Source organism: Lissotriton helveticus, chromosome 3_1 (assembly GCF_964261635.1).
Source record: "Lissotriton helveticus chromosome 3_1, aLisHel1.1, whole genome shotgun sequence".
NCBI lineage: Eukaryota > Metazoa > Chordata > Amphibia > Caudata > Salamandridae > Lissotriton > Lissotriton helveticus.
In genome coordinates, this window is record NC_136061.1 from 1,086,554,104 (window position 1) to 1,086,567,011 (window position 12,908).

Here is a 12,908-nt window from a genome sequence, read left to right on the forward strand (position 1 = left end):
GACAGCATGCGAACAACTCTGCACCGTGGATCAAAGATTGTTTATGCTGTACTGGCGCGTGGAATGACAGCAGCAGGCCATGTTTTTAATTAAATATGGCTCGGTGCTGTTTCTCCTCCTGGCGCAATGCAATGTAGCACCTTTGGTGTCTGCTTTGCATAATCTGCCCCTTTGTTTTCTTCTTCAGTAACAGAGGTGTTGGCAAAAATGATCGCGGATTTCCCATATTGGTTTCATAGATTGTGCAGTTAAACCCAAAGCTGTTGATTATACCGCCACCAAGCGGGCAGGAATATGGTTGCTCCCGTCATCTTATTGTTGTATAGCATTTGCATAATGCTTGGTTTGTTGGGCCCTGGAGAGAGCTTATTGTTGGTGTAAACTCTCATTTTAAGGTTAAATATACATGATGTCTTTCGTGCTATCAATAATACCTTGCGGGCTCCATTTAAATAGTTGCACAGACACAGGTGTTTGTTGCTAAGCATTTACAAGGCTCAGGTTCACTAAAGAAATCTGAACGTGGGAAGGAAGGACAACATTTAACTGAGGAAATGGGCGTTTTAGCTTTCAAGGAAGTTGTTAACACTATATAACAGTAGCTATTGTTAATTACTAGCAGGCGTATGATGACTGCAATATTTGGGTGAGTGGTACATTAGAAAAAGTGCAAGGGGTGATAAAAGTGTGATGTGTGAGAGAGAGAGAGAGAAAGAGAGAGAGAGAGAGAGAGAGAGAGCAAAAAGGGTGCCAAGTCTGACTGTCTTATATAATAGCACGTAGGTGCCCAAAAGAGCTGCTTTGACAGGTCAACTTGGCCCATTTTTTGACTGTTTTAGGCTTGTTTTATTGTCTGGTGGGCCTTTTTAGGTTGAAGCTACTCCAGTGCAAGTGCTACATGTGCTCTTGCTTGCAAGACATTATTCTTTACATTAATGAGCTTGGTGCCCGCCAATTGCTTACCATTTGTTGGCTTCAGTGTCACTCTTCTCTGCTTCCTCCATATTTGCAGTGTAGGCCAATTGTCTCTTCTGTTCTTTTCTGAGGAGCATATTTTTTGCACTCAATTTGCGCCCATCTGCTGCTCACACTGTGATAGAGGTACTATTTCTTCTTTCCCTTCCCAACCATCCCTTTTACGTATTGCTGCCCTGGTCTGGTGGGCCCTTTCTCTTGCCCCACATCTCCTCTCGTTTTGTTGCCACTCCCACTCTCCTCCACCATGCCTCCCTCATTTTGCTTCCCCCTGCTTTTCAGCAACATGGCTTAAAAAAGCGCTATGACATGGTCAGTGATGGCTGCCTCATAGCACTTTTTTTCTTGACTTCTGCTGGTCAACATGTCTAAAATACATATCAACAAACCCAATAGTTCTTGATCAAGTGGACCTATTGGCTTTGCAGCAACATTGCCTGCAGGAAGCACAGATGCATGCTTCCACCGTAAGTTGCAAAAAACATATAGATATGGTTCAGCTCAACAAAGCTCAAGGTTCTTCACACTAAGGGTGGCGTTAGGGAGGCACAACAAGGAGAAATGGTTTCATTTCCCCTAATTTTTTCCCACATGTGCTGCTGTCACAGAAAGAGGAAATTACCTGAATTGATTGATTTGAATCAATCGGCCCCACAACGCAGGCACCTTTGCACCATGGCACAAGGGTGCCTGCGTTGGTGCATGGCAGCCCATTGTGCGTCACATAGGGAAAAAGGACAGGAATGTGCCATATCTCAGAGATACAGATCATTCCTGCCCTCTTGCTTTGATGATTGGTAACACAGCAAGATGCCTTGCAGAGAGCCCAGTGCTAAAACCTCATAAATGAGGCCCCAAATGGGTAACTAACATATGAGTATGGATGTGGCTGTGTATGTAAACTACATAATTTTATGTTTGTCAAAAGCCTGCCTCAAAGATTCATGTGAATGCAAATTGCCAGATTTTTAAGGTTTTCTGAAATTTGAGTCATCTAGTAATTATTCTTGTCCTTAAAGTTGATTTCAATAGCTTAGTCTTCCAAAGCTTTTAGTCCCCACATGATTCTCTGAATAGATGTAGAATCAGGAAGTCAATTGTCAACTAATCAGTAGTAGAGAACCTACCAGCTATGTGATAGTTTTCAATCTTTGATTCTGGAATAATATATTCTACTTTCCACTTTAACTTGTTTAGCATGAAGGAGTATAACGCCTTTACAACACAGACACCTAGAAATACACAACTCCATCAAAGAAGTTTGCTTGGCATCCTTTATGTACAAGTAATGATCTGATCTTCTAGGTATGATAGTTGTGACCAGTATATCAACTGGGTGTAAATAGCATATACTAAAAAGGAAACCATTGTTTCTATGTGCATACCTTAAAAAGACCAATGATTGTGGCAGGCTTTCTAGGATGTGAGAAAACCATAAGTAATCATGGTAGGACATGTTGGGAGTCCAGTGGAAAGGATCCCATTCACTCCTCTCTCTCAGATGCCATTTAATTGTGACATCAGGAAACTACTCCAGACTCTTCTAAGCGTTCCTTCCAGTGCCTCCGAAGTTATTAATTTTCATGTTTAGAACCAATTTTGCAACTATCCAAGTTAGTCTGCTAAATTGGATGGAGCAGCCGATAAGAGCAGTGATGACCTTATACATCTGATGTACATTGTTCAAATGTATGTGTTTATTTTCAGGTTTACATATGATGTATTTGCAGTCTTTGTGTTTTCCCTTGTTTTGGCGGACTTGACATTTTCCTAAATGGGACAGTGTAAATTTTGATTTGATTCACAAGCTCCACCACATTTCTAGAATATTCGAGTTATTAACCATCTTGAACCCTCATGAACGCATTACAGCGGGATCAGCAGGATTCCCCACTTGTTTAGGTTGCTTTGTAATATTTTTGATAAACATCAAAAGGAGGAAAGGGCTGAGTACTCACTATTAGGATTCGCCTTGTTACCTGTAAGCCAAATCCAACATAAACTGCTAAAGCTGACCTAACCTGGTTATCTCTCTGAAGTAGTAAGACAATGGTCTTCAAAGCTCCATGAATGCAGTTCACAGCATCATCCATAAGTTAGTGCAATGTACAGTGTAATAAAATGACTATATTGTGAAATCTGTGGCTTCTATGTTAAAAAGGACCAAGCATACCCCTAATGACAGAACATGCATTTTAAAAGAGAAAGACAAATAACTGATAACTTAATGATGTTTATCAAACTGCATTACTGTGCATAAATTTGGTCTAATTGTGTTTCAGATGAAAACAACATCTCAAGAGGTGCATCTCCAGGTAATATTATATATATATCTATATATATGAAAAATATTTTTCTCCAAATTGTTAAAATCATAATGTTTATTTCTGGTTGATAGTTTATTGTTTCTGATTAGGATTATGTTAATTTGAAATGTGTTTAATGCGGTGTGAGGGTTCTCGAAATTAATTAGCTGTTGTTACCGTGTTAGGGCAATCCTAAATTGAAACTGCTTATAAAATTCACAGTGTAATTCATCCAGCCTTTTACTTTCCTCATAGTCAAGTTCTTATTGGCATGTTGAATTGCTTTCATGGTAGTTGGTTGAGCTATCTCTAACCAACTCTAATGACTTACTTTCAGCATTATCATTTTCTGCTTTCCAGCTCACCATAGGTTTAACACCATTTTGAGCAAGGAGGCTTGCCCAAATGACTTCCCAGATGGTTTCTAATTTAAACTCACACCAAGCCTCATCATTATTCTACTCTAAGAATTCCAAATGTCAACGATTAACCTGTTACTCTTTAGCGTTCGTACAATTAGATCATTATGGACTGATTCCAAACCCTGGTCTTCCTAACCCCTAGCTTCATCTGGCTTGCTGGTTTGCTCTTCAGAACTAAATCTTTTATTTTTTCTGGAAAGTTCTTCATGGACCCATTATTGGGTTTTGTGTGTTACATTTGTTTCCAAATTAGTTGTACTCTGTTACAATCCTTCCGCACAATTCTTAAAGTTTATTGATAAATTCATGATGTTGCTTTCACAAGTGTTGCTGGCCTGCTAGCAGCTCTGAGCAACAGCTGTAGCATTTGCCTGCAGTTATGTAGGTTTTTGTCTCCCTTCAAAACTTACAAATTTGGGAGACACCTGTTTTTGCAACTTTTCACACCCTTATATGAAATACAAGAAAGAGGGCTATGGCTCTGAAATGAAAAGGAGACATGGGTACAGAGTAATATTATTTAAGAACATACTTTTAATGAACGTTGAAGCTAGCAATTTACTACGGTAACAGTGGGTTGATATGGTTATTGCTGTTATTATCAGCTATTAGGGAAATGCTGGCATAAATGGAACAAAATTGTTGAAAGCAAAGGTGAACTATATGTAAATGCAAGAACAAAGATTTCTAATGAAACATGTACCCTGGTAAGTTTCTATGAACCTACTAAAGGTGATAGAACCGTGCTCCCAAGAGGAAAAAGCAAAACTCCTAACACTGTGCTTTCTATAACAACAGATTTTAATTTAACACGTTGTCTTAATTTGGATACAATACCAACGTTAATTAAGGATTTCTGATGAGATTGACCTAAAATTAACTGTGCACAAACACTCCTTCAAACATAAACTATCTTCCATAATCTGTAGCATACCTTTATAATTACACTTAGGTGGAAAAATAAGTGACATCAGATATCAGTCTCGAAACAAATCTGATATCTCTGCAAATACTGTGCAGATGTGGATCTTATTTGAGTTGAAAAAACAAGATGGCCATAGATAGAAAAATAGTAAAAGCGAAGGATCTCAGAGTAGAAATGTAAGAATGTTTTTGTATGTTTTTATCACTACTACGGCAACACATGGTATAACTGTGGTTATGCCTGTAAAGCATTTCTGAGAGGAAACCAGGTGATGTTTTTATGCAGTATGCAGACAAACAGCCAAAGAGCCCAATTTGGGAGAAGTTTAATCAAATGTTAGTATGGTGGAAACATGTGCTATACATGTGTATCCATGTGAAGCATTTCCAGACAGTAAATCATCTACTTGAATCTGAACCATCTTTGTTTGACTATGCAGAAAGAAATACACTGGCACTCAAGTCAAGCCAGTTCAAGAATAGAGAATATTCAATACAAGAATAAACACTGGCACTCAATAAACAATCATCCAAGTCCATCTAAATTATGTCAAGTAGATATAGCATCCTGTTAGGCGCAAGGTATGCACATCTCACTGTTTGTAGTTACTCATACACAACTGTGTTTAGGAGTTGAGGTCATATTCTGCTACATGTCATTGCAAGCTATCTTCAAAAAGACAGTAAATCAAGGACACGTTGAGTCAAAAATTGAAGAAAATAATAAGGACAAGAATTGACAGCCACCACTTATGGTTGCACTAATGTTAGTGCTGAATAAAGAATAGACCATATTTATAGCTCCTATCTTAAATAAAATATGAGCTAGAAGCAACAGAAAGGAAAGGAAGAGAACAATTATATTAATGCAAGCCATATGAACTGGCAAGCTCCATAAGTACAAATTCTTAATTTAAGCCAAAAACCTCTGCATCCTTTTAAAAAATAATACCTCACTTTTCTGCCACAAACATGTCCATCAGAACTAGGCACATTTACCTGTCAATAGTGGGCATGCTGCAGTGGTAAATACGTAAATTATCCAAGAGATCTTGGAAATGCTATTGGTATGCATCATCACAGAATGAAGTGTGACATATAGCATACAGAGCATTTCCTCAAAGCTAATATGAGAGATTTCCATCTGAATCAGCAGTCCGGTCCAACAACCAACCTAAATAAGCTTCGGACTACCATTAGTGAGCAGACCTGCCTTTTCTACACCAAGAAACCAAAAGGAGCAGGCCCCCATCACACATATAGTACACTCATATTATTACAGTCTTGTGGAAGGGGAAACTACGGAAACTGTCTGTAATTTGAAACGTTAAGGTTTCATACAGAAAAAAAAGCAAAAGCAAGACTTTTTCAACATTGTGTGTTCTCCTCACTTCAAAGGCGCTCCCCTAAAGTGTTTTCTATATAGTTTAGGTAATTGGAACCCTTTTCCACGATTTCTGCAGCATTTAACCCCTTCCATGCTCATGACAAGCTCAGCTCGTCATGAGTTACGGCGCTCGTACGCTCATGACAAGCTGAGCTCGTCATGTAACGTGGCTTTTCGATAAACGCAGCGCACTGCGGGAAAACCGCTAGCGCGCATGCGGTTAAAGGTTGAACCTTTTTTTGTTATTGAAGCACACAGAACAAATGCACTTACAAAAGATTATAAATGCCCACCAAGTCACACATAGGTAGATGATATACAGACAATGAGCAGCTGTGTCAAAGACAAAGGTCCAGCTTTACCTGAACTGTTCAAATATTTTAGTACATTTTTATGTGTTTGTCATACTGGTACTCAACTGCTACGGGAACCACTGTAGCCTTGCGCAGATAAGGAAAAACAGGGATTCAAATGTCCAAAAAGGATTCTTCTTTATTGAACATCCGATTCTTATGTAAAACTTCTAAACATACAATGTGTTTTGTTCCTTTAACATGTATTGAAACTTTTTCAGAGTTGTGAAAAAAGATAAAAACAAAGTGGTGTTTACACACAAATCACAACCATAATTTCTCTTCAATAAAATAGATTAAAACCAAAATACCCAAAAATTGGTATACAGAATTGCATGATGTGAGCAAAATCCTGAATGACAATATCAATGTAAACTCACATAATGTTTCAATTTAACACAAAAAATCAGACCAATATAATCCAATCAATGGGAGGAGCGCTCATCAATATTTTTTCTTTTTTGTTATTTAGAGAAAGAAGTCTTATATCTTCTGGCAAAAGTAATTAGCCTCACGTTTAATAAAAAATACAAAAATAAATCTCCAGAAGGGCCACTCCTGCGCTTAAAAATATATGCAATAACAAAACATAACATACCACAAACATCATACGATCCTCTGTTGTGAAGTTCAGTGTCCATTCTATATTTTGATTTTCACAGTCATAGCATCCTGGCAAATTGAAAGACCTCTTTATTTTAATGATACACTGCGGATAACGTACTATCTAAATTGAAGTCCATATAGAGTACATAGGATTCACCCATAAGTCTTGCTTGATGTTGTTCAATGATCAAACACTAAGAAAATGGACCTGCCATTTTTTTTGCCTTTAAATATCACACTGGTTTAATTTCACAGTCACATAAACATAAGAGAAAGCACGGTGCAATATTGGAATGGTATAAAGGCTTATTAGATATTTTTGTATTAGCACTAGTTCTTGCTCTAACATGAACCAGTCTCATATGCAAAAGATATCATTGTTAAACCCTTGGTTTCAAAATGCAAACCAACCGAAGATACTCTCCAAAACTGTTGGGAGTTCTAAAGTTAGGAGGCAGGCTGTCACCTAGTCTGTGAAAACAGGACCTTTACCTCTGTCTCTCCCATTTTATCTCAGATCTTTTTTCACACCTCGGCCATGGTTGGAAAGAACTTTGAACTCCTAAGCCTGCATTTTAGAAGCATATGTGAGAGGAACAAGGGAGAGTGGCAGGAAAATAGAGAATATGTGCAACAAAATGGGACAGGGTTTAGGGAAAACCAAGGGGACCTTTAGAAAGGTACAGGCTACACCAAAACCGTACCCACAAAAGGTAATCACATTGCTATTCAAGAACTGCACTTCTAGAGTTACTACAGTCCTAAAGGTGACAAAACAGTAGTAAGTGTACTACAGCTCCTTTGAGTAAGTCACTCAGCACACATGGCCATTCACACGTACTGCAACACACTTCCACAGAAAATAATGGAAGTAAAGACTTAAATATGTATTATTTTGAATTATAAACCTTATTAGAGTGCCGAAAATGATCTTTTTTGAGAAACAGTGGTGTTAATGTATTAGGCATGCCTTGTATTCCGTCAAGCACTGGATGCAGTAGGTACATGTAGTTTAAACAGGATCAGGCATTTGGATATCTCTCTCTCTCTCTCTCTCTCTCTTATATATATATATATATATATATATATATATAAGATATATATATATATGTATAAGAGAGAGAGAGACAACCAAATGCCTGATCCTGTTTAAACTACATGTACCTACCGCATCCAGTGCTCGACGGAACACAAGCTATGCCTAATATATACATATAGAGAGAGAGAGAGAGAGAGAGAGACAGAGACAGAGAGATCGAGAGAGGCAGAGAGGGAGAGATGGATGTAGATATAGTTACAAATATAGATTTAGATTAAGATATATATCGAAATAGATATATTGATCAATGTTAAAACATTATATAATAATTATGTAAAATTCAATTACATTTCAATTTGTAACTTGTGTTAAAAAGATAGAACTATTTAAGTTAATTCTACACATTGTTTTTTAACAACTTTTAATACATACTAAATAAAAATAATGTTACTGTCGGTGGGAATATTTTAAATCAATCCTTAAGAAATGTTCATAAAATAAATAATTGTATTTTCATTAATTGATTATTTACTATACTTTTAATTTAATGACTTACTATGCTGTAATGTGTTAGTAGGTCTATGAGAATAATACATATTGAAAAAAATGTAAATTTTGACTTTTTTTAAATGTAAGAAAAATGGTCTTCACTATATTTCCATAATTCCCAATAGAAATATCTTCCTCAGGATGGATATCTTCAACTACAAGTGAAAAGTTAGTACTTTTAACCTAACATTTCATTCATAAGTCCTGTTGCAGGAGGATCCTCCAGGGTGTGGAGATGTGTAAGTCTACACTTTGCAGAAATTTAAACTGAGAAATGGTGAATAGCACGGAAACACCCTTTACGCCGGAACCACAGCCAAACTACAGAAAAAACTCCAACGCATCCAAAACGCCTCAGCCAGACTCATTCTAGACATCCTCCGCCAAGCTCACATTTCTGGTCACCTGAAAGACCTCCACTGGCTCCCCGTCAACAAGAGAATAACGTTCCGCCTCCTCACCCACGCACACAAAGCCCTCTACGACCTAAGACCCGAATACCTCAACACGCGCCTGTCCTTTTACACCCCCACCCGCCAACTACGATCGTCCAATCAAGCCCTCGCCACAATTCCACGCATCCAAAGATCCACCATGGGAGGAAAATCCTTTTCCTACTTAGCGGCCAAGACCTGGAATTCTCTCCCCACCCACCTCCGCCTTACACAGAACCACCTCTCCTTCAGGAAACAACTAAAAACTTGGATATTTGACAAGTAAAGCTCCCCCCCCCTCCCTCAAGCGCCTTGAGACCCTTTGGGTCAGTAGTGCGCTATACAAATTTAAACTTGACTTGACTTGACTTGACAGTAGTACATTTACGAGTGTAAAAGTAAATTTACACGCGTAGATTTATTCATGTGTAAATTTAGCTTTGTGAATGTAATCTACACTTGGACCCTGGTAAATTGCAAAAAAGATTTACACCTAGATGCAGTAGTGGATTTATCTTAATCCACCCTCATTTTTTGTATGATAGGGTTTTTGAGTATGCATTGTATTAGTCCATATTTAAATTATTTGCTTAAGGATCTAATAGATATATAACAATTTATATTTCATGAATAAATTTGATTTTGAAAATAAGGATTGCAAGTTGTTATTTGATTTTGAGAGTACATTTCTAAGTGCGTCATATACTACCATTTAACGGTAGTAAAACAGAGATACAAGCTCATGGTCTGTTTTTCAAACACTGTGATATCACTAATTTGACAACTGATGTGTTGTAAGTATTCTATTTACGTTTGGTAATTTTAATAGATAACTGTTGGCCTGCATCTGTTAGTAATCACAGATTGTGAACATGCAGTAGCTTCAAAGTTTCAATGAAGTTTTTTTACGAAAATGTACCTTGGCCTTTATTTAGAATCAAAGGCAGTACACTATTATCTACTTTAATATCATTGGATGTGGAATGAAAGGTGGCTTCCTGTGCTTCCTGCTTCTGCTATGCATGTGGTAAAATGGACCCACTAAATTAAGCAATGTATGAGGTGATTTAAAAATATGACACCTAAATCGTTATATGGTTTTGGCTTCGAATTTTCATTTTGATAAGTATGACAGTGTTTATTTCTAGAACTTTTTTAGAAAGGCTTCCCTAAAAATATTGTATTAAACCCTGCCGCCTGCTTCTCTAAATAAGAATTTGATTTTCAAAGGAACATAACTGTAAACAGAAACAATGGAAATAACAAATTCATATCATATTACATTTAAGCAACTTTATTTCAGGACGGGGCAAACTGTTAAGAAACATGACCTGCCCAGATTATAGGCTTAAATATATAATACAAGGCATGCATCTGTTTTGGAGAACTAAAATAACATACATGGATACATAACCTTAGTACATTTTATTTACATCATTTTTTACACAAATGATACAAATTGGTGTTTTCTCTTCTACATCTGTGGGTTTGAGCAAGAGAATCATTTCCCCCGCAGATTCTTTCCAGCTGAACTGCTGTTAGACAGCTAAATCAGTAACGCAGACTAACATTGGTCACATTAACCAACTGAGGCAGAAACGACCATCTGCACTGCCATGAATAAGACACAAAAAGCAGGAGAGGGATTCTTGTGAATGTAATTTAAAAAACGTGTGTTTAAAAGGGTTACTGATATGTGTTTGCTTTTTTACCAAACGTGCACCAGATGTTGATGTATGTTACCCATGTTCAACTTCATAGAAATAACTCTCGTCTTGGCATGCAGATAAGTTTCAAAAGGAAGCAGTGGTGTTCATAATTTTCAGACATATATAACCAGTCAAAACACTTGCCTGGATATCTTGCCACAGCATTCTCTATGCCTACTGCACATTTTCAAATACCGTGCAACCGTGTGTGTGTGTGAGTGTGTGTGTGTTTGTGCCTGTATGTGCTCATGCATGCACGCTAATGAATTTGTATGTGCTCTGTTTTCCTGCTTGAATATGCTGCAATTGGCGATGCGGTAATAATAAATTACAGGATGGGTGATAGATCTTAATGTGCTTTATTCCTCTCTCAAATTTCCATATTTAGTAATGTATAGAAATTCATAATGGCTCACGCTAAATGTACTTACGTTTGGGAATGAAGGGCAATTATATCCCTGATCACTCAACAGATATGGTGGTATTTGCAAACGTTTGGATTAAAAGAAGTGAGGGGGTAGTTGTGGTAACGAGGTAATTCTTCTGTGTGAAAAGCACATTTTGGTGACAGCTTTTAGTAGATCGTCTTTGAGGGGGAGGTGTGTGTCTGATTGTGAGGGGAATTGGGCACTGCAGGACTTATAGGGCTCTGTATTTGTCGTCAATTATATAAAAAGAGGCACTCTACAATTGAATCGCTATCCTATATTTTCCTCCTTGGATGTTCAGGGCATCTCATTCAAAATTCGTTTTCAGTGTCTTTGAAGGTAAAATCCTATTGTCATATCCCATTGTGAAGATGGACACATTTGTTTAAAAAAAAGAAAAAACTTATCGTGAAGGGGAACAGCTGAACCCACTAAGGGGCAGATTTTCAACGGTCAAGTAGAATTCGTGCTGTGCCAGAAAATCTTAGCGCTGCGTGCGTGAAATTAAACAGCGCTGCGTTATATTTACAACGCCAGGTATCGCAAAGTAGCACATGCGCAAAAATAATCTCACGTCGCAGCGCAAAACCCATTTGCATCATGCAAGTCCTTAAAAAAAAGAAATACGCAAAACACCGCAAAAGGATGCAACGCATTTTGGTGGAAGTCCAAACACAAGAAATGGCTGCGAACCTTGCCGCACAACTCATTCCTGTAATGCAGCAGTCAGAAGAGGATCCAGCTACCAGTATCTCTATGTGGATGAGGAATATTCCCTGCTTGTAGATTCTTCCATTCCAACGTGTTTTCTTTTTCGCCAAGGCAACTATCCGCTCATAGTAATGGACAATAACAATCTCCATGGTTGCCACAGCCAGGAGATATTTGTTATGCTTCTGCTGTTAGATCTCCCAGTATATGGCTCCAGCTCTTTTTTCGCCTGTGTTGTACTCGTGCTATTTTTTCTGCGCTAATCTTTTTTGTGCTGCTTCCTGTCTTTTTGCGTGACTCTTGTAAATACCTGTGCCTACAGGGATTTGGAGCTTTTTCCGTGGGTAACGCCATGACACACTCACTCTGCATACATTAAATTGACTTTGGCGCAGAGTGACGCAAAACCGTTTGTGCTTCACGCTAACTTTAAATATGGCGCAAATACTTACTTGCGCCTATCTAAAAATGTGTGTGAGGTTTTGCGCCGCTTTCCGTCATGCGAGCGCCAGTGCAAACTTGCACCTAATTGCCTGCAATGTATGAATGATATGCTTTTAGATGGGACCCATTCTGCAGTCTCTTAGCAGGGTACCAGATAATGACAGCACGACAGAAAACAACTGGCACTAAAACCTGGGATGCTAGATACTAACAGTAAGCCAGAACTACATCGAACACCTGGCAAAACCGAATTTGAGAGCTGTAGCTATTATCATAAACTGAAAAAACTGCTAATCTTTTCGAGTACGCTGATGCTCGGAGACGACCTTAAAAAAGGGAACCGATAACTTTATTGGACTTACCTCCTTTGATGGTTCTGGAGAAATGCTGGTACAGAGGTTCTGTGGTTTCATTGTTGTATGTTTTTACAGAGTACTTATGTTGCTTACCAAAATGGGGGTGGACATTTTGTTAATTTTAAATGCTTAGCTACTGCATGGGAATTTCTCCTTTTAAATGGCTAACTCTACAGCGGGAAGAGCTACTTTATTTTGATGGTGGGGGCACCAGTTCAGTTTCCATCATTGCCTGTGTTGCATGGTGTGATTGCAATCACAAATA

At 38.1% G+C, this 12,908-nt stretch overlaps 1 protein-coding gene across 3 annotated transcripts in view; it reads left to right on the forward strand.

The window, feature by feature from the left end:
- KCNH7 (potassium voltage-gated channel subfamily H member 7) overlaps positions 1 to 12,908 on the forward strand; it is a 1,437,897-nt gene that overhangs the window by 801,414 nt on the left and 623,575 nt on the right. For 2 of the 3 annotated variants that reach the window (XM_078681648.1, XM_078681649.1), the window contains exon 1: positions 3,264 to 3,290. The exons of the other annotated variant lie outside the window; for it this stretch is intronic. The gene's annotated coding sequence lies outside the window, so the exon portion shown is untranslated. Of the gene's footprint in view, positions 1 to 3,263; positions 3,291 to 12,908 lie in introns of those variants that run through there. 3 annotated transcript variants of the gene reach the window in all.